Here is a 22321-nt window from a genome sequence, read left to right on the forward strand (position 1 = left end):
TATTGGAGAAAAGAAAAACTAAAAAACAAAAAACACCACAAAAAATATAGTTATGTGAGGTATAATGAAGGCTTTGCCCCCCCCCCCATGTGGCAGCCTGAGGTGCCACCCTGGGTATACATGAAATATGGCACCAGTGGCATCTGCTGCCCATTTGTAAACCTCCCCCAACCCCCCCTAGGGCAGTAGAGCAGATACAATGAGATGTTATAGGGGCATAAGACAAAGGTGAGCCCTGCCCCTACCCCCCACCCTGGAGGCTATGGCACGGCTATGGGTGGTGTTCTGTGAGGACCCCCCAGCAGAGGGGGTATAGGAGCTGCTATATGATGTGCCCCGTCTTCCCTCACTCCATTCTCCTCCTTCCCTGTGCCATTCTGCCGTGCCGCCCTCCATTCTGTGCCCTCCCTCCTCCTTCCTCCCCTCAGAGCTGTGTCACCACCTCTCCCCGTGCCCTCCTCCTCCTCCCTCCTCGCTCTCTCTCCCTCCCTGGCTCCTGTTCATATTGCAGGTCAGGGGTGAGTCCCCACGTCACGCTGGAAGATGGCGGCCGGGTGGCTGTGAGATGAGGAGCTCGGGGCTGCACTGACAGAGCCGCTCACATGCAGTAAGGTAACCGAGGGGGGACGGGAGGGAGCCGGGCTGAGGGGACACCATGTAGCCTGGGTGTGCACGGAGGGCTGCGTGTGGTAAATGGAGGAGGGGGGGTGGGTGCATGGCACAGGGGTACAGTGCATAATGGAGAGTGCATGGGTATAGATAGGTGAGGGCTATGCTGGCTGTGCGGGCTGGGGGAGCATTGCACTGCTGCCTACATTGGGGTGCAGGGGTGAATTTGCACTTAATCTTTGTGGGTGCACAATGGGGCACGGGTGGGGGGTGTGCCCGTGTAAACACTGGGTACGCCGAGATCTCGAGTGGGTGCAACACTGGTCTCAGAATGGGGGAGGGGAGCTGGTATGTTGTGTGGATAGTAGGTGTGTGTGGGGTGGGCGTGGAGCTAATCTGATCTTAATCAGGTCTCTGCTGCCAGCTGCCCCCACCACCCACCCAGGACACTGGCACAGAGTGGGCTCCTAATCCTGGGAGACCCCCCCCCCATATATATTCCATATGTGCCAGCTTCCTATGTTGTTGCTTATTATTGGACTCTAGGAAAACCTTAGCGTAACCCTAATGGATTTACAGTATGTACACGTATAAAGCTCCGGACTGCTATAGGGCGACTGGCAGGAGTTAACTCCTTCCCTGCTGATCTAGCCCCCCTATTCCTTGGTGTGCCCCCCCCCCACAGTACGGGCACCACCACACCTGAGCTCGGGGCATGATGACAACCTATATACAACACCGGTCCTATCTGTATTCAGCCACCTATGCCTGTACATGCTGATCTGGCACCAATTTCATGAAGCCTTGAGAGGGTTAACGTGCGAGCGTTGGTTTGCTACGTATGCAATCTTTATGCTTCTCACGCATGTGTGTGTTGTAGGGATGGGAACCTGCTCTGCTATGGTATTAAGGTAAATAAAAGGCGAATATCTGCTCCGTCACATAATGTCTATTCCTCGCAGGAAGGAGGAGGGGGGGGGGTCATTAAGCCGTTCTAGGAGTCATATCTGCGGTGGCAAAGGTTTGTGTTTTTTTATGTAATATCTTTTGTAAGTGGTGATGGATCTTGTATCGCTGCGGAATATGTCCTCCGCTTGCGTTTTTTTTTTTTTTTCATCCTCTCCATGTAGCGAATTAGTTCTGGATATCCAGAGATGTTTCGATCAATTATGCTGATGGCTTACAGAATTCTCACTCCTGATCCCTGTCTCTCGTAGAAAGTAGGAGTCGGTTTTGCGCCGGTGAGGAGGGCTTCTTTCTCTGCCGTCAGCCCGTTCGTGTTTACATGCAACCTCTGCGACATGTCGGTTTATAATAAGACGTAAAGCTGCGCGTTTTTAGAATCTATACATGTGAATGCACGGAACGTTTCTCCTGGACCTATAATAGCGTGTTTGCACACAGCACCCCCCCCCCCCCATGCAGCTGTATCGTTCTGTTCACCTCTGCTACATGGCGACCGTGTACGAAAATTGTGACTTTAATCACTATTGGGGGGGGGGCGCACGCTACAGTTTTCATGCAATTCCTATGTGACTTGTAGATTTCGTATAAGACTTTTATATATTTACATATATTTTATTATATTTATACAGGACAATGTTTAAGAAAGCGTTGTGATGTTTTATATGTGCTCATCTCCTTATGTAAATAGATAACATTAGTTTAGTTCGTGCACTATACATCTACTTATACTCCGCTCCTAGCTCGTGGACCCCCCCCTTTCCATATCAATGCTGCGTCCGGACTTGTGCAGATGACACATCCATAGGGTGTGTGGGTGAACTGGTAATTCTTGGAGGTTTTTCTTCATCCTGAGTGGCTGTCTTTCTCATTTACAATGGATGATTATCCTGAAGACCATTCAATATCTATGGCAATGGATGACAGATCACTCCGTCTAAATGGCCCTTAAATGCCTCACGCATTATAGAGGCGTTTTTTTTAATAAAGATTGGTCGCCATTATGCTTAATCGGTGTTGGCGTTCTGTGTCTTTTCGGCGGAGCACTGAACTTCCGTTTTCCCACATACATTGGCGTTAAATATCCAGTATTCACACAAAGCTGTAATATGATGAAATTTTAAGGAGCCTGCAACTTTTACTTGAGATCAGACGCTTAAATGGCTGTACACAACCCCTGGATATGTATATTTGAGTGGGGGAGGAATAGGTTGGTCCTGCAGTACTCACATTGAATGTTGAGAGTAATGTTAAAATACATGGCCCTCTTCTTACTCATCTTTCCCCACCTTTCCTCCAATGCCCAGTCTTGTCTTCGTTTAGGTCAATAGGTCTGGTTTCCCAACCAGGGGCTCTTAGATAAAACGATTTTTTTTTTTCTTTTCCACCAATTACCAATAAATGATTGTATACGAGCATTTTTGGGAACAATCTGAAATCATTCACCATAATACACGGAATGATAGGCGTTAGTTACGATCAGTATTTAGCTCTACTATACCAACCATCGTAATTACGAACGAACGATGTGTACATACGCCGAAAAGTTTGCGAACGGTTAACAATGGTTTTATGATCAGCTCAAAAGATGCGATCGGCAACATACAAACTAATTTTCGGTAGTCGTTTGATCGTTTCCTGCATACACCCAAAAATTATCATCTAATTTTGACCAATATAATGATTTTTCGCACCATAATCTTTCAGTGTAATAGGGCCCTTAGACCTACCCGCATGTGGCTCTTTAAGCTGCTGGTAGATCTAGAAACTTTCATGACCAGGATTGGCATAAGGTTACCATAACTTTTTATACTAGGACCGAAATCCTATCACCACCCTGTGTCCTATTAGAAAAAGCCCTTATGTAGGTAAAATAACAGCTTAAGGCCCTATTACACGGCCCGACTCAGAGGAGCAAACGAGCGATGTCAGTTCCTCGCTTGCTGCTGACTCTATTCCACGCGGCAGCAGCGAGTGGGTGAATCCGGGGAGGGCTGGGGGGGCTGCCCGGGTGATCGCTGATCGTCCGGGCAGCCCATAGGATATAGCGGCGGTCTGCTGCCGCTGCTGCAGTTCCGCGGCAGCATGTCTTTTGTCTTTCAACATGTTAAAAGACAAATGACTTCAACGATCAGCCAACATGTATGATGTCGGCTGATTGTTGCTTTTTTATTCCACAGGACGATTGTCGGCCTACTCCGAGGGGGGTCCCAGACTACTGTAATACACTCTACATATGTAAGGCCGTCTCACCTAAAGGAAGAGACGATAGAGAATTGGAGGCACTACGGCAGGAAAGATAGGCACCAGGCACTTTAACTTTCAGCATTCAGTGAACTTTTTTTTTTTTTGTTTGTTTTATTTAAAGGGAATGTACCACCAGGCCCAGGCTGAAGCACTGGAGGCGGGCCGACCCACCCTTAGTGGGAGGAAACCCCCGCCCCTCTATGATAGGGTTCCATTAATTCTAATGGGGTCACGTCATGAAGGGGCTGGGGTTTCTTCCCACTAAGGGTGGGTCGGCCCGCCTCCAGTGCTTTAGCCTGGGCCTGGTGGTACAGTCACTTTAAATTTCTTTTTTTCAGAATTTTGGAAGAATACAGAAGGTTAAAGGGGTTGGCCACTTTTTAGTAAAATAGGTCAGTACAAAGTATTAAGTGTGCTCACTGTATATACTGACCGCAGCTCCCTGTATACCTCATAGAGCTAATATCAGACTCTCCTTCACCAGGCTGGGCTGTCCTGCTCTGTTTTGTTTCAGTCCATAAAATGGCTGACATGGAAGAGCATGTGACCATGCCCTGTCCCCTGTGTCCTCCATAGACATATACAGGCTCAGTGGTGGACACAGGGGGGGCGGGCATGGTCACATGTTGCTCCATGTCGGCCATCTTATGGACCAAAACACCACAGAGCAGGGCAGCACAGCCTGGAGGAGGAGAGTCTGATATTATCTCTATGAGGTACACAGGGAGCTGCTGTCAGTATATACAGTGAGTACAGTTAATAATATTGTACACTGACCTATTTTACTATAAAGCGGCCAACCCCTTTAAGTACAGATAAAGAACGATAACAAACTTGACAAATCTGCAACCCAGCAAGATTCCGGGGAATCTCGATATAAAGCCAACTTGAAGAACAAGACAGACACGGAAAAAGATAGGGGAAGAAGAGGGATAGGGTAGGGGAGATTTCACCTGCAGTTATAAAGACATCAGGGCTTTGTACTCATTAGAATACATGTACCGTAACCAGTAGAACTAGGTTCCACAAAAGCGCTTATTAGTCATAAAGTTGCGTTGTCAGATCCTCCATTCTTTTACTGAATTTTTTAATTTACGAAGTTTAAAGTGATACTGCCTCCCCCCCCTTTCTTGTTTCCTTCCATCAGTGAACAGGGTCACCTAGGCGGGGCTTCATGGCAGTTGGGCTCCATCTCTTGGCTGGGGAGATGGCCTAACTGCCAGGAGGCCCCGCCTAGGTGACACTGTCCACCGATAACATGAAACGATTTTAGAGCAGAAAGACACAGACAAGTTTTATACAGGTATTTATTGAATGTGCAGCATCTAAGCTTGTGGATGGTGCGGAGAACCGCATATAGAGTACGGGGGTGACAGTATCACTTTAAGTATACAAATGATGTTTCATAAACTCCTATTCATCAATCTGCACATCTACCTGCTGTGTTGAAATACACCCTCACAGGACCTGCTGAATTGAACTTTTAAGCCTGTTTTCATAGTGATGGGGAAGACTGTAGATTTTAGGTGAAAAGACTTGGGAGCAATAACTCAGCCTAAATCTGTAATGGTTGTGGATGTTACTGGCTTAGCAGCACACCTGGAATGTAAAACATACAGTCGTCACTCTTTTTTCCCTCCTTGTGCCCCTGGCTCTCCTTCTAGGCAGAAGCCTGTTTGAAATTATAACCTTATGACACGGGTGGCATTCTTTCCCCTCTTACAAACATGTCTCTATCTGCTCTTCTACCAGTATCCTGGCAGAGCAAAGGCAGTAGGTACTCTGTGTACCTAAAATATATAAAATATATATATATATATATACATACATACACTCACATAGCGCTCTAGCCTTATTTCGGTAGCTTTCCTGACTCTTTAATGGTTTCCTTGATCTTCTTCATTCTGCATTAGTCAGATCACCCATGGTATAAACCATATATTCACCACATCACTGCATGGTTTCGTTCTCTTAAGCATTGCTTGAGTAGTCAGCAAGGTTAAAATCTATTTACCGCCCTTTTTTTTTTTTAATGTGATTTGGGACCTCCAGGCAATTTGGTGGATATAGGGTAAATTCACGTATTGGGATTAAGGCAGACATGTTATTTATAAGAACAAGAACTGCTGCAAAAGAGGCCGGTGCTAATAACCGGCCACAGATCTGCTGGAGGATTAGCTTCAATGACATTCAGTGGGGCTAATTCACAGATTTTCCTTCATCCTCCTTGCTGATTTATTTATTTTTTTTTTATTATTTTTTTCCCATGCCACGGACAAAAATCTGTGTGAATTTTTTTTCTTCCTAGAGCAGATAGATGGTGTATAGAGTAAACCATTCTGTTGCATACGATACAGAATATAAGTAAATTTGATAGGGAACTGGGTGTACAATCTGTGCCCAAATTCTCAACCAACCATTATGCCAAGGGTTAACTGTCTCTCCCCCCCCCCCCTCCTTTTTTATGTGTCCACCACATATGGTTTTCTACAACCAAGCATTTTCTCCTGTATGCCTTTCATTAAAGAGGTTTTCTGGGTTAATGAAATCATTACCCAGGGGCATAGAACGGTAGAAATATAAAAAACCCAGTCCAGTACCAGAACTGCTCTAGAGTCCCTGGCAGAAGTTCCCAATGACATCATGGTACATTTGGTACAAGATTGTCATACTTACCCATCCCTGTGCCACCGCTGATGATCACCTGCTAGTCTCCTGTATCTCATGGTTTCTGTGTCGTCACAACCCGACAGGAACTACCTGCTCAGCCATTCAATGACTATTTCTGAGCACAGCTGAAAGGTCACAAGAACAGGAGCTACAAGAGACCAGTGGGTGAGCAGTGGCAGTGCAGGGGCACAGAGACAGGTAAGTACTATTTCAATAGTATGCTCCCTCTGCCCTCCCTTGTTTAAGTTTGCCTGGAGAACCAACTTAGGGTATGTGCACACACTGTGGATTCCAAGCGGATAACTTCAGGCGGATTCCGCCGTGCACCGCCGCTTGAAGTTCCGCCCATCCCATAGGCTCCATAGGTTCCAAACAAATGACACGTCAGTGTGGGTATTGTGCACAATATTTCCTTAAAGGGATTGACCAGGATAGGCCACTAATATCTGGTCGGTGGGATGCCAAAACCTGGCACCCTCATCGATTCCTCTCACTGCAGAGATCGGAGTGGGTCCCGGCAGTTATGCTACAAATGACAGTAGTGTGTTAATAATTTGTTCCTTGACTACGTCTTTGATAGCCTGTCCACAAGATGAACTATCAATAATGGACCAACAGGCTGCCAACACTCTGCACCCAGTCCACACTACACTGAAAACAGGGAAAGGAAGAGTTAGCTCTGTACTTAGTATAGCCGTGAGTGACATTGTGATACTGAAGCTGCGGTTACTATTGAAGTGAATAGGAGCTGAGTCCGCAGTACCCCGGTGCCGCTGCTTCACTGAATACAGAACCAACTGCTACCGTCTCCATTCACATTGTAGTGCAGTGTGTCGGCACCCCGCCAATCAACTATTGATGACTATCTGTAGTTTTTCCCTGGAAAACCTGTTTTAAGCCTTGAATTGTGACAATAATCTGTATCGTAAAACCTCATTTAGAAAACCACTCCACATTGTATTGAATGGAAAGTCTCTGAGAGGAATTGTCCTCTCAACAAAAGGCCAATGAACATAGGATACACTAAAAATCTGGCAGACATACCCACTGTCCCATGAATTATAGGGTTTCTCCATCATTTAAAGGGACAGGTTTGGATGATCTGCCATTGTCCAGCAATGACTACGAGGAGCAGTTAGTGCCCTCGCTGGTCTGAAAATCATGATCTAAAATCCCTTTAAACCTTGGGCCCAGTTCACACTTTGTATTTGTTGCAAGTTTTCCCATATGTAGTCTATTAAAGGGGTTATCCAGCGCTACAAAAACATGGCCACTTTTCCCCCTCTGTTGTCTCCAGTTCAGGTGCGGTTTGCAATTAAGCTCCATTTACTTCAATGGAACTGAGTTTCAAAACCCCACCCAAACTGGAGACAACAGTAGGGGGAAAGTGGCCATGTTTTTGTAGCACTGGATAAACCCTTTAAGCTCCATTTACTTCAATGGAACTGAGTTTCAAAACCCCACCTAAACTGAAGACAACAGTAGGGGTAAAGTGGCCATGTTTTTGTAGCACTGGATAAACCCTTTAAGCTCCATTTACTTCAATGGAACTGAGTTTAAAACCCCACCCAATCTGGAGACAAGAGAGGGGCATGTTTTTGTAACGCTGCATAACTCCTTTAAGACATTAGAAAAGGAAGCAAAGATGGAGCAGAGTCTTTTTCTTCTTACATTCAGCAACATTTTAGGTTGAGAATGAATTACTCGTGAAAACTGGCTCCGACTGCAAGGTGTGAATCGGGTTTTACAGAAAGCTCTGGCTCTGCAAGTTGTTCTTCCATGCACTTAAGCCCCTTGTCTTGTAGCGGCAGTGTAATTTGCATGCTAATATAGGTACTGCTTTGAGGGTGTTTTGGGTGGTAAATTATTTATTGTTTTAATTAAGTTACTTGGCAGCTACTGTAGGAGTTGGCACCTGAAGATGTCTTCGGAAGATCATTGCATCATAGCAGGTTTCTAAAAGTAGAAAGTGACTTGACGTTGGGAGATGTGAGCTTTGGTCTTTGTCTAAGCCATGTTGTCTCTTGCCATGGGGTTAAGATCAGGAACTGCGTCTCCTGCCATCTGTGTAATTATTGTACCCCCACCCCCCCTTTTCTTTTCTTTGTCAGTCTTTAATTATAAGGTGCCACGTGCAAGCTTTGGCAATAGTTTCATGACTAGATTCAGGTAGGTTACGATGTTTTAGTCCGCGCTGATGTTTGAGCCGAACAGTTGTCTGTTTGTTTTATGTTTCCCTGAGTCACTAGGCATTGTTTATGGAGTGCAGGGTGGTTGGGGAGACCTCTTGGATGGCACATTTCCTGATGCCTCTCAGCACAAAGGAGAGAAGAAAAGAGAGATAAATTGCAACCCTGCAAGTGGCCAGCTTTTCACTAGCAATCTGATCCTGATGTCTTCAGGGCTATTATTTACAGGGGGTGGGTGACAGTCCCAGGTTTAATTATTTAAATCAGTTTGACCCCAAGGGGTCAGTGCAAACTGCCCTTTTATTATGCAGAGGTAAGTCCCTCTCTGCATATTACATTCAGTCACATCATCATTGAGCATACGGCCGTCTCTTCCTGGCCTCTTTATATATTGGGTGCTTTATGGGCTTTAGGACGGAAAGGATTTTAATTGGTTCGGGCCTAGTAAATTTGTGCCATGTAGCAGTATGACTTTGACTAGGATTTTTTTATCCGCTTACGTATTGGCAGGTTTTCCTTGGTTGCAGAGCGCATTCACTTTCTATATGCACGCCTGCTTTCCTTGCCAGTGCAGCACTGGATCGCGCATATAGGGAAGACGGAGCCATAGGTCGAGTATAAAAATCGCCTAATTTTAATAGAATCACTTTTATTTAGTGAAGAATGTTCTGATCCGTAGTTAGATGATTACTAAAGAACACCGGGGGCTTCTTCTGAACCCGACTGCAACCGATCAATGCTCTTTTTATCGTCTTCTGTAATGCATTCCCTTCTTAAGACTATTATGAAAGGGTGTACATGAAAATGACGGCCATTTAAAAAGAAAAAAAAAGAAAACTGTACGTTTGTATCTGCCACAATAAGACCTCTTTTCATACTGCAAGTCATTTGATGTATAATACCCAGTATTACTTTAGTTTTCTGATTTTTGATCTTCCAGCTCCAAGAAGTTTTTTTTTTTTTTTTTTTTTTTACAATCAGATGACATTGGTAATAAAATAATAAAGCGGTAAGGTTGAAGCCACACAACTAACCGAAATACGTGGATGCATGTTTTTGCTGGCAGAATTGTGTGGCCCCTGGTTGCTGTATTTAGTTGACTTCACCTTAAAGGGGCCCATACGCTTTATAATAAAATGCTCTGCTCCTGGGTTTAGCTGATTTTCTATGGGGTATGGTGGCCGACATGACCCGTTGGTTGAGAGTCAGGAGTCCTCCTGACTCTCAACCGATGGGTCATGCCGTGGAGAGAAGGTTTGGGCGTGCTGGATTTTTGATGCCCAGTCCTTCTGTTCTGAAAAGGATAATCCAGCACTAGCGCTGTCTGGCTAATGCCTTCCCCTCCCTATAGACAACACATGAACAGTCGGCTATCACTTTGATAGGGCTAGTGATCAGCCAAAGAAGAAGCAAAGCCTTGTCGTTTTGGTCCATTTCTGTGTTACAGCAGCAGTTGTGGATATTAAACACTGCGCCGCTGTTGGAGCTATACAAATAAATATTCTTATAAATATTATTATTAATTATTCACTATTTAATGCGCAAAATTCTTTTAATGACCCCATTATTATATATAACCTATAACCACTCGATCCCTAAGGCTGCATTCACATGTCCCGTAAAATTGTTCGGAGCCACAGACGATTTTAGGTACCATTTGAGTGAATGCAGCCATTTACATGATCCACACCGCAAAAAAAAAAATAGTACAAGTGCGGATCGTGGCACATCATGCTCTCCTGTCATCTCTACTGCCGGGGGGGGGAACCGTGCTGGACGTCAGGTGGGCTCTGGATAGGGGTTCTGTGCTGCGATCCTCCTCTGGAACTGAACGGATCATGTGAATGAGCCCTGAGAAGAAACAGCAGCTGTGTATCTCTATCCCATTGCTTCTGAATGGGTTAATGGTTATCACAAGCAATTCCTGAAAAGTCTCTGTTCAGTAATAACTCCAAGCACAATGAAGCAAGGTTTGATCCGTCGCCAAGATAAATGCAGACACCGCACAGATAAAAGGCCTCGCGGGCTGCCCTACCTGTTCTTCTGTAAGCGTCAGGTGTGACTGCTGCTGGAACTGGTCCCAGCAAACCACCAGCCTGGGTAATCCTCCCACTTAGTGCTGTGTGTGGGGCTTTAGTCAGTACCTGTTAACACGCAGGCAGCGCACAGTGACAGATCTAGCTGCCTGGGCCACATGCCTGCACACAGATTGAAGTATATGAGAACTAATACCAATACGGTGCTGGTTACAAGAAATAACCAGTGTGAATATTGGGCAAAAATAAAACAAAATCATACCTTAATCATAGCCTTAAAAAAAAAAAAAAAAAAAAAATCTTGCATATAACGGGCTTTAAGGTTTGGTGTCTTTTACTCTATTCTGGTGTGCTGCTACAGGTGCAATCGGTGTACATCAGGGGTATACATTACAGCAATGGTGTCAAACACAACCATAAAGTTCTTGCAACACTACAATTCCCATCATGCCTGGACAGCCAGAGCTTTAGCTGTCCAGGCATGGAATTGTAGTTTTGGAACAGCCGGAGGGCCGCAGTTTGACACCTGTGCATAAGTTTGGTCTCTGTTGCATAAATGGGATATATTTACCAAATTTCTCCATTGTGCAGATTCAATTTCACCTTTTATTTAGTGGACCAGGAATGTAGCAGGTCTGTGGATTTTTTTTTTTTTTTTTTTTTTTTTTTTTTTATATATATATATATAGCATTCCCCCCCCCCCCATCCCATGCATATGATTGCATATAAAGTTATTGATCATGTCTCTGTAAAACTGATTGGTTAGTAGACTAAAGGTCCCTGTACATCTTAGACTTTAGTCAGCCATATCTGCCGCTCGCAGCAGGTTCGGCCGCCAATCTAAGGTGTATGGAGCTCTCCTGACCAAAGATGTTGGTGGTGATAAAGGTCGGGCAGGATGGAAGAATCACTGCCCAACCCATCCACCCTTTTGTTTTGGCTCCCCCCCATAGAGAATACAGGAAAGCTTGGCCGCATCAAACGTTCCTGTGTATGGGGAGGGCGGGCATCCAACAATCGTTTGGCCGTCAGTTATTGAAGGTGTTATGGGGGGGGGGGATCTTTTAGGCTCCTTGATTGCTGGATTGTTCGTGTGACCCTTCATTTACGTCTTTGTCAGCCGCACATGTGGGGAGGTGGGCAGCCAACTAACAATGATTTTTGGGTCTTTTACACAAGGCAATAGCACAAAAAAAGAAAACTGAGTCCAGAACATACAGTTTATAAGATGACCAGTTTCATGTCGATCACATGCACTGCATTACAATCTGGGGCATGAGTATACGGAATAATAAGGCAGTGATGTACATGCCTTCATTAAAATGCACTATTGCTGAACACAGGATCCGTGTGGTGTGGATCCCGAGCCCTAACTGCTGTTTATAGATCCCAGGGGTGACTATTAGTAACTGACAACATAGACTCTCTGCAGTACTGTGCCGTCTTCATTCTAAGATGACATTGATGCTAACAATAACTATAAAGAGAAAAATCTATACACCTTCATTTTTGTTTGTTCCTTCATATATTCTTATGAGCTCAGAAAAAAAACATCACATATCCTAGGCCTGGGGGTAGATTTGTACGTGACAATTTTTTTTTTTTTTTTTTTTTACTGAAATTGGATATATTCATCTAAATGGGGTTACGTTTGCTGTAGACACATGACCCATTCAGATGCATTGGATAGAAATCTCTGCATCAAAACTGCTGGGTGTGAATATAGTCTATGTGTAGTATGTTGCAGTATGGAAAAATTAGTAATTCGTAAATATTAAGTTCCTTCCAGAGTTGGGGGTCTGTTCACACTAAGTAATTCTTGCGTTCTGCCTTTTAATATTCATTGAATAGGATGCCTTAAGGGTGCATTTATTTAGGCTATGCTTACACTAGTATTATGGCTATTCACAGAACAGGGGTGGTGTGTAAAGTTTGCCATAGCCAACCACGTAGGCTGTAGGGATAAAATAGCTTGAAGCGAATGTGCCACTAGCAATTACAAAATAAGATTTCTATACAGCATCAGGGCTGATTATAACGCCGGCGTCCATTCCTATGACCTCTGCCCGTTTCCCTTGGGCTTCCCTTGCCAATGTGCTAGTTTGGCGCACTGGAGACGGGCCCAGTGTACCCATATTTCCCTCTGTGACATGACCCGACTTGATTCTGAGCGTTACCGAGGGGAGGGGATATCTGTGCACCGGGCCCGCCTTCAGTGCACCAAACTAGCACATTTGCATAACGAAGAAGATGTTGGAAATCGGGTGGTGGTCGGAGGAACGCTTGGCAAGGTTAGAATCTGCTCGGCGAGGTTATATAGAAGTCTTATTTTGTAATAATACATTAGCTTTACTATTTTTGATTCATTTTATAAACAGCTTGAAACAATTGTTTCTTTGAAAGTCGTTGGCTGATAATCAGGGGAATAGTCAACGTTTTTTTTTTTTTTTTTCATTTTGAATCTGCCATTTGTCTTTCTGCACGTCTCCTCCTCCAAAATTTTCGCTAATCCAGTATAAGTAATGTCATCAATGTAGAGTACACCTACACCGACATGAGGGCTCTCTCTGTTCTACACCCACATACAGAGGTGATGACTGGGTTCAATTTTGGGAGGAACCTGCTGAATCCCTGTATTGTCATTAATGGGCTTGTGACCTCATGGCGGATAATAGTCCATGAATCTATCACGTAAAGAGAAATTGTCATCATTTATAGACGCACAAATTCCTTTTATCTACCTAGTCTAACCTAAGCCTGACCTGTGGTGGGGTATTATGCATACTCTTGGCTGGACCATAGCATGGATTATTTGTATGAACATGCAAGAAGGAAGAAGAAGAAAACCATGGCTGAATCGCACATCTGTTTAGCATGCTTTTTCCTTTGCCATGTTACTGGCTCCTGTCTTGGTTATTCTCCGGGTGCTCTGTGAATAATACATAAGCTCATTTCTTTCTGGCCTCTCACCCTTCTGCATTACAGATCAAAAGCCATTCTCCATCTCCCTGAAAGCATCTCCATTACTCGGGGGCTTTTTTTTTTTTTTCTTTATTCCAATAATGCATCAACCAACGGAAACACTCTGTGTGATAAGTGTGTCCAGCATCCTTTAGAGCTCTCCCCCTGAAGGTACCCACGGGGCCTGGTTTATGGATGGATTCCGGTGTTGAGAGCAGGACCAAAACGCCGCTCAATCATGTTGAATGGTACCCAAAATATGTTCTAGGCTGAATTATATTTATCCCTTCCTACACTATCCATGTTATATCCCGGAATAAAAAAAATTCCTGGAATGACTCTTCCAGCATTTGAATGGAAGGAAGGCGGTACACACTCGTCTTCCTTCACATGTCATCTGGGCAGCGTGTGCACAAGATCTGGACTGAGATGGTTGTCCTGCAGTGCGTATCTGTATGACTGTAACATATAGGTCAGGCTTGTAAAGCATGAATCAGCCTGTGTGGAGGAAACACATTGAAAGCATTCCAAACTGCGGGGTCTTTACTAGCGAGGCTGGCTGATGTCCAGACCCAGGGAAATCAAAGGAAGAAGCCACTTTTAGCACCGTACAGCATCCCCTGTAAGGATGTGAGCCAGGCCTGTTACTGAACCAGTCATTGGAATGATTACTTAGAGCTTTTTTACGAGGGACAAACAAAACTGAACTGCCTGAATTATTCATTTAGTAATGACCGTAGCTAGCATTAGCGTCCTAGGTTCAAGCAAAGGAAGAAAAGGGTTGGGAGGTAAGTCTATAAGAACGGCCTTGTAAATTGTTGGGTTGGAGATAAGTGGCTGACAGACCCCTTTCTACCGCTGTGTATGTATCATAGGAAGAGTATATAGTGTGTGTGTATATATATATATATATATATATATATATATATATATATATATATATATATATATATATATATATACATACACACACACTCTCTCTCTAATGGGGGAATTTAAGGTTAAAGGGGTACTCCAGCGCTGCCCTATTTATAAAGATGGCCGGACCATAGTAACAATGAAGCACCTTTGTCTCCAACCCTTTCCTTATACTCTATAACAGGGGTCTCCAAACTGCGGCCCTCCAGCTGTTGCAATGCTACATTTCCCATCATTCCTGGAAAGTCAAATCCAAAGCTTTAGCTGTCCGGGCATGATGGGAATTGTGGTTTTGCAACAGCTGGAGGGCCGCAGTTTGGAGACCCATGCTCTATAAGCTCTTGCAAGCAGGCCCCTCACTTCTCATGTGCAGCTTGATAATTATTTGTATATATCTCTGTAGTGGCAGATTTTTGTCTGTTTTCCCAGAATTGTAAAGTGCTACGGAATCTGTTGGCGCTTTATAATTAAAAATTATTACTACAAAAACACCAGCCCCGATTTCCAACACCACCACCACCATGATTGTTTGACACCTTTCCCACTTGTCTACGCTGCTCCTAGCCCCAGATTCAAACTTACAAATGATACCAGTTTTACATCATGGCACCCAGCTGGAAAACTCCATCTCCTAGCATGCATTGCACAGAGCCAGCTGCCGGGTAGCCGCCACCCTGTCTTGTAATATCCACCCACCACTGGCTCGATCTGCTGCTTACAGTATCTTTCTTTTTATTTATCTACATAAATAGATGAGAGAGAGATGAAACAACAGGGTCTCCTTTCCCCTATACTGCTCAGGAGATCACTGTGTGATGTCAGTGGTGGGCGGGGTTACAGATGAGGTGTTATAGTTAGCCTGGCAACAGAAGAGACAGAGATCATGTGACCTCTCTCAAAATGGAGGGGAAGGACAGAGGCGTGGGGAAAGTGGACCAGGCAGTGAGGATTTGCTACAGACAAAAGGATTGAGTCATGTAATAAAAACCTATCACAAAGAAGCTTAGATTATTGAACAGGGTTCATTTTTCCTTACTGGAGTTCCCCTTTAATAAACGGGGGGGGGGGGGAGGGTCCCCTATTCAGAGTGGTTACATAAAGCTTTCTAATCTTGTAATGCATAATTTCCCTTTATGAAGGCGCTGCAGGGAAATTTAACGCATAATTCTAGATAACAGCCGATCACTGGAACACTTTGTCATTGGTTATTATCAAGAGACCCGTCCAACAAGTAGGGATTGTGTAAAGCAGAGAACCCCTTTAAGCTATATCTTATCTGTTAGGAAGATTGTAAGTATTTAGCATAAGACAGCTTATTGAGTATGTAATTAATTGTTCACGTTCTGTGCCCGAGAGCTTGAGTTACATGGGCAGATGCCAGCTTACATAGCGTGAATGGGAACGAGTGTCAGAAATTCCTGGAAAAGCATTTCCTTCGCTCCAGGTCATCCGCGCACTGAAAGCAAAACAGACTTGTGTTGGCAAACTGGCAGCATTCCTGATGGGTGTATTTATTTATTAGCTTCAAGCTTGCTTTTTTTTCTTTTAACTCCTAGCTTGCGTAGCTCATGTGGATTTACTTATGCCTATCTGGGAAAAGAGCTTTCTGTTTATTACAGTGCACTCTTAACGTATCTGCTTTTCGGCATCATTCACTACCTCCATCCCCTCCTCCTCTTCCAAAGAAAAAAAATCATTATTTTATTGTAGATATGACCTAGACCTCCTCGTCTTCTAATATTGTTGATTTATGTTGTCCAGATTTGTGCATGACAGTACGTGCATTTTTTTTTTTTTTAACTTTGTTCTGAATCTTGTAGACCCCACACAAAAAGGCTATGTTCTTACTTAGGGAACATAGCGGGGGAAAGGCCGCCATCTCGGAACGTAGACTGCAGCTGATAGTGATCACTATTAGCGTCCGTCCATATTACGGGACGGCCGCATTTCCTCGCTGTGTTCCCGAAATGGGAACATAGCCTAAAGTATCTGTAAAAGATGGCAATGTTTGGTTATAGTAGAGCATGAAAGTGGTCCTGTATAGCTAGGAATTAAAGGAGAACTCCGGCTGGGGTGATTTTTGGCAGAATAACACGCTCTCACCTTTCGCAGCTCCGTTCCCTGCCGCTTCTGTGTCCGAGTGGGGACCTGGGACGTAACGTGTTAGGCCCGCTTAGCCAGCCAGTTAGTGGCCATGGCGGGACCCTGCTAAGGCCACTGGCTGAGCGGGTCTGAAAAATCACGTCCCAGCTCCCCACTCGGACTCACAAGCGGTTGGGACCAGAGCTGCGGAATACTGGCACCAGCACTGGAGCGGGGGAGGTTACTACTTTCATTCTCCACAAAAATCACCCTAGCCCAGAGTTCTCGTTTAAGACATGGGAGATGTTTTTGCTTTCTACTGAAACCCATGTGTGTGTGTGTATAATATGTAATATATATAAATATTAGGTGTATGCTGATTTTTTCCCCAAAAAGCAGATTTCGGTGGAAAGATGATTTGGGTTTGTTGGATTTCAGTCCAACAACTTATTCTCTGGGTGATGATCTGTGTCTGGAAGTGGCTTATCCCCCCTCTCCTAAATGAAAACATGTGTCTAGGGGAACTAGGAGGAATAGCAGTCAGCCAAAGGTTAGGTTCACACTATGTAAAAATGACGTCCTTCTTTCATAATAACAACCGTCACTGCGCAAATATTGTTCGTTTTTTAAATAATGGACGCTTGATGTAAAAGAGAGCTTTTTACATAGCCAAACGCTTATCGAGAGTCTTTTTATATACGTTAGAATTTTTTTCCCCCCAATCTGTGTGTGAATTGGGGACTATTTTTAGTAGCTTCCCGACTCTACCCTGACAGACGATGATGATGATCGGACATGGTCAACTCTTACAGCTGATCCTTTTGTTCTCCCTGGGGATAAGGGGATCCTTATCCCGGCTGCGGCCTGCTGTCTTTTCTCCGTTGACAACACGCACTTGGCTTCTTTTTTTACATTTAAATGTGGTCTCTTTGAGATAAAGATTCTTGTTTAGATTGACGCATCTTGCGATCTAACAGATACTGCACACTGTGTAGGGAAGGGTCGGAATGGGTGTCTTTGTATATGAAAGAAATTCTTTATTTGGAATGAGAGGCATCCACCTCCCGTTGGATCATGTGCTGCCCTGTAGTAAAAGATGCAGGTCAGGGTGAGGAGGTTATAGGGCCTGCCCAGTGACTGCAGCCATCTTAATAATTGATGCCTGTTATTGCTATTGGATCTGGACGTCATGGTCACATGATGTGTGAAAAACAAGATCTTGTTGTTGGCTTCTTACTGTAACGAGCTGGTTTCCTGTACAACCCCTGAGAAAACACATGTGGAAACCTAAGGCTGGTGAATGCCATCCTGTCTAGCTTCAAATGTATTTGCTTAAGGGACAATGTGAGATTCTTCACAGTAGTGAATTTACATGTAAATGGGTATGGACAGTGACATGGAGATAGTGCTTTGCCACCTGTATCTGCATTGAGGGTGGCAATGACTGCTCGGCAATGATAGTGGTCATCTAAGGTCACTTAGGGCCCTTTTACGTGGGTAGATTATTGTACGGAAAATCGTTATAGCATTCCAATTAAAACGATAATTGTACAGTGTAATTGCAGGCAACGTTAAAAAAATCGTTTGTGTGTCAATCGTTGATTTAGATCTGACCGTAAAATTTTTGTTAATCGTTTAATGTGATTTCGCATTCGTTCGCTAATCGTTCGGTGTAATTGTACACCGTTCCTCCTTTTGCTGGGATCAGATGGAGCCAACGATCATTGTAACGAACGACTATCGTTCTGTATAATACGGTGAACAATTTAAAGTAATTGATAAACAATCTTGTTTGTGATTGTTAATCGATAAACGTTAAAAATCTCTTCATCCTTTTACGCACACAGATAAATTGCTCAATTGCTCGAGACTATTTTAAACAATAGGCATTTAGACAAGAAGATAAATTGCTGTGAAAAAGTTCTTTAAAGCGATCGTATATAGGATCGTTATTGCGTTTGTATATATTCTGTGAATATTGATAGTTGCGTTCGTCTATATACTGTGAAGGATGAGTGCTTACACTTAAGAACGATTAACAATGATTTTGAGGTCAGCTCAAAAGATGCGATCAACTAGATGAACTATTTTTCCTCTGTAGTTTGAATTGTTGACGCCAGAAAATTATCGCTTAAATTCAAATGATTTAACGATTTTTTTTTTTTTGCACGATAATCAGCCCATGTAATAGGACCCTTTACTCCACTAAAGACATGAAATCATTCCCCGCAATACACGGAACAATAGTCGTTAGTTACAATTGAACTTCGCATCGTAATTATGCTCATTCATATACTCTAGTATACAACAATCGTAATGGCGAACGAACGATGTGTACATACTTTACATGTGTCCTTTTACATGTACACATAAATCGCTTATTTTCGACAATAAGCGTTTAGACAAAAAAGATAAATCGCTACAAAAAACGTTAATCTGATCGTTTTAATGGGGTAATGTAATACTGATCCCTGCAAACGATGAGCGGTTATGCTGCGTTTACACGAAACGATAATTGGTACAATTAACAATGTCGGAGTAACGTTTGTTTTTTTTTCAAAACGATCAGCGTTTAGACGGTGCGATATATCATACGGAAAATTTGTTTTGCGATCGCTTAAGCCTATCTCACACATTGGGTAAATCGGCGAACGACTGTTCACACGGAACGATCTGCGAATTTTTTGCGAACGATCAGCGACAATTTGAGAACATGTTCAAAGATCAAAATGAACGATTTCTCGCTCGCCGTTTGATCGTTCGCTGCGTTTACACGTACGATTATCGTTTGAACTCGATCGTTATCGCGCAAATTCGCACGATAATCGTTACGTGTTAACGCACCATTACACAGATTTGTGAATAATTACCAGCTCAAAAGATGCGATCAACCACATATACACGATTTCTCGTTCTTTGTTTGATCATTGCCGCGTTTACACCAGGAGATTATTGATTAAGTTTGATCGATTTATCGCCCAATGATCGTCCCGTGTAAAAGGGCCTTTTAGTGATGGAAAAAGCAGCATCTGGAGCCCACCGAGAAGCAGACTTTGTTGCAGAGGGTGTGCTTGTTTGAAGAGCTACTCCTTAAATGATTGTATCACTTTACCCTGCCCCCTCCTGTGAATGCCCCTTTCTCGGGATTACCTCTTTCAAGCATCAATTACCTCCCAGCTGCAAGCGGCCAGAGGCTTGGTGTCTCCATCTTGCTCTTGTGTCACATTTAATGGCTTGTCATCTGCTGCTTTGGATAAAGCTCTTCTTTTTAAAATGAAAAGTCCATGTAAGTTTCCCTAAAGCACCTGCTGATCTATATTGCCATTTACTTGCTTACCTCGCAGGAAGTGCACTAAAGTGTGGGTGAGGGGGTAGGGGAGTGCTGTTATGGTTTAATATTTATAGATTAGTCTTAGAATCACTAATCGTCCAATGAGGGCCGTATTACACTGCATTTTGTAGGCAAGCACCTATCTGCTTACAGAGTCTATTACACAGCTCAATGATGGTGTACATGTAGCGATGCATGGCTGGCACCCGATTAAAAAAAAAAAAGTTAATGGAGTAGTTAATTAAAAAAAAAAAAAAATTCTTTCAGATCAACTAGATTTGATTTGTAATTTACTTCTATTAAAAAATGTCAGCTCATCCAGTACTTATCAGCTGCTTTATGCCCTGCTGGAAGTGGTGTATTCATTTCAGTCTGACACAGGTCTCTCTGCTGCCACCTCTGTCCTTGACAGGAACTGTCCAGTGCAGCGGCAAACCCTCATAGAAAACCTCTCCTGCTCTCCAGACTGGATGGAATACACCATTTCCTGCAGAACATACAGCAGTTGATAAGTACTAGATGATTGGAAATTTTTTAAAAGAAGTTAATTACAAATCTCTGGCACTTTCTAGCATCAGTTTGATTTGAAAGAAAACATTTTTTTTGGTGAACCCCTTTAAAAGTCAGCAATCATCCGATTAGCTCTTCGGCTGATCATTGTCTTTATTACACGGAGGAAATTCCGTCCAAAACGGCCTGATTTGGCAGATTAAACGCTCTGTTTTATGGTGCGTTTACACACAGATTTTCTGATGGATTTTTGAAGCCAAAGCCAGGAATGAATTTGAGAAGAGGAGAAATCTCAGTCTTTCCTTTCTGACCTGGTCTCTGATACGGCTTCAAAAATGTGCAGTTCAATAACCTTAAGAGCTGGATAATGGTGATATAGGACCCTTGACCTAGATGTCCTTGGCCATTGGTTCCCTTAATGAACTGAGCCGGGCAGGTCACCCTAAGGAGGTGGAGGAAAGGATGCTGGAGGAAATGCTCATGCGCTCTGTATTGCACACAGGCCTTGTTGTTTAAGTTACCCTAAGGGTATAAACCCACACACCGTATATGCAGCGTATTTACTGCTGCGATACGCAGCAAACTCGCAGCAAACTCGCAGCAGATTAGATCTAAATAACTGAACACAGCATCAAATCTGTACCAACAAATCTGCTGCGTATTTGTTGCGTATCTGCTACGTATACGGTGTGTGGGTTTATACCCTTAAAGCCTAAATTTCTGTAGCCAACCTCTAAATAAGCCAGCCCTGATGCTTGTGCTGTTGTGGACAGGTCCGTGAACAGGCAGATTTCAGTATAGTGATGCTGCGATGTACAGGATCTCTCCTAAGCCAACTTTATATGGGTACTATTACACAAAACGATAATCGGCTGAATCGGCCCTATCCAGCCTATTATCGTTCCGTGTTATAAACACAGCGATCAGCCAATGGCAATGATCATCAGCTGATCACTGATATATGTTTGCACCTATAATTGTCGGGCACCGACCGCGCATCGCTATGTGTAATAACGGTGCATGGCCAGCGGCTGACGATTTGCAAAGTGCATACATTACCTATCCATGGTCCAGGGCTTTGCTTCTCCCTCGGTACCGCATGCTGCAGCTTCAGAGCGGCCTGTCTTAGCTGACTGGCTCAGGCAGTCACAGGCCGGAATCGCTGCGGCTAGTGATTGGCTGAGCTGCCTGTCAGCTAAGACAGGCCGCTCTGAAGCTGCAGCGCGGGACCCAGGGAGAAGCGGACCGCAAGAGGAGCCCTGGAGCATAGGATAGGTAATGTATGCCGTTTAAGCAAGGACTGCAAGGACATCGATAACTATGTCCATGCAGCCCTTGTTAACCCGTTATCGGGCTGTGTAATAGGCCTAGTAGACGAGCTCCTTTACATTATCGGGCTATGTAATAGTACCCTAAGCTATACGTTTGTTTTTCCTCTTTTCTTAGTTGGACGTATGAAACTGAATAGGGGAAACTACATGGCAAACTTTCAAGATTGAACATGTAGCATTCTCTTAACGCTACTTGTTCCTGTTGCAGCTTAAATAAACACGACCTTCTTCTACAGCTTCAGCAACTCATTTGTAAGCCCTGTACTATATTTATCTATGTATTAGATGTTCCCCTGGCTAGGAGTAGTCCTCATTGTTTCCCTGTCCTTTCTAGGAACACTCCTTAACCGCAGTTACTGGGCATGATTCTGTCTGCAGGGCTCTAAATGCATACCTGGTATTTTGTGGGTGGGCAGGAGAAGATAGTTTTCTTACCTTTCTCCTGTGGGTGTGGATTGTGCAAACAAAAGCTA

General features: G+C 43.9%; 1 protein-coding gene across 3 annotated transcripts in view; it reads left to right on the forward strand.

The window, feature by feature from the left end:
- Positions 1 to 523: 523 nt before the first annotated feature.
- Positions 524 to 22321, forward strand: part of HIC2 (HIC ZBTB transcriptional repressor 2) — a 39182-nt gene continuing 17384 nt past the window's right edge. The window contains exons 1-2 of one of the 3 annotated variants that reach the window (XM_069964051.1): positions 5017 to 5122; positions 6573 to 6687. The gene's annotated coding sequence lies outside the window, so the exon portion shown is untranslated. Of the gene's footprint in view, positions 613 to 5016; positions 5123 to 6572; positions 6688 to 22321 lie in introns of those variants that run through there. The other 2 variants (XM_069964052.1, XM_069964050.1) reach the window with 2 other exon arrangements.

The sequence above is a fragment of the Dendropsophus ebraccatus genome, chromosome 3 (genome assembly GCF_027789765.1).
Source record: "Dendropsophus ebraccatus isolate aDenEbr1 chromosome 3, aDenEbr1.pat, whole genome shotgun sequence".
NCBI lineage: Eukaryota > Metazoa > Chordata > Amphibia > Anura > Hylidae > Dendropsophus > Dendropsophus ebraccatus.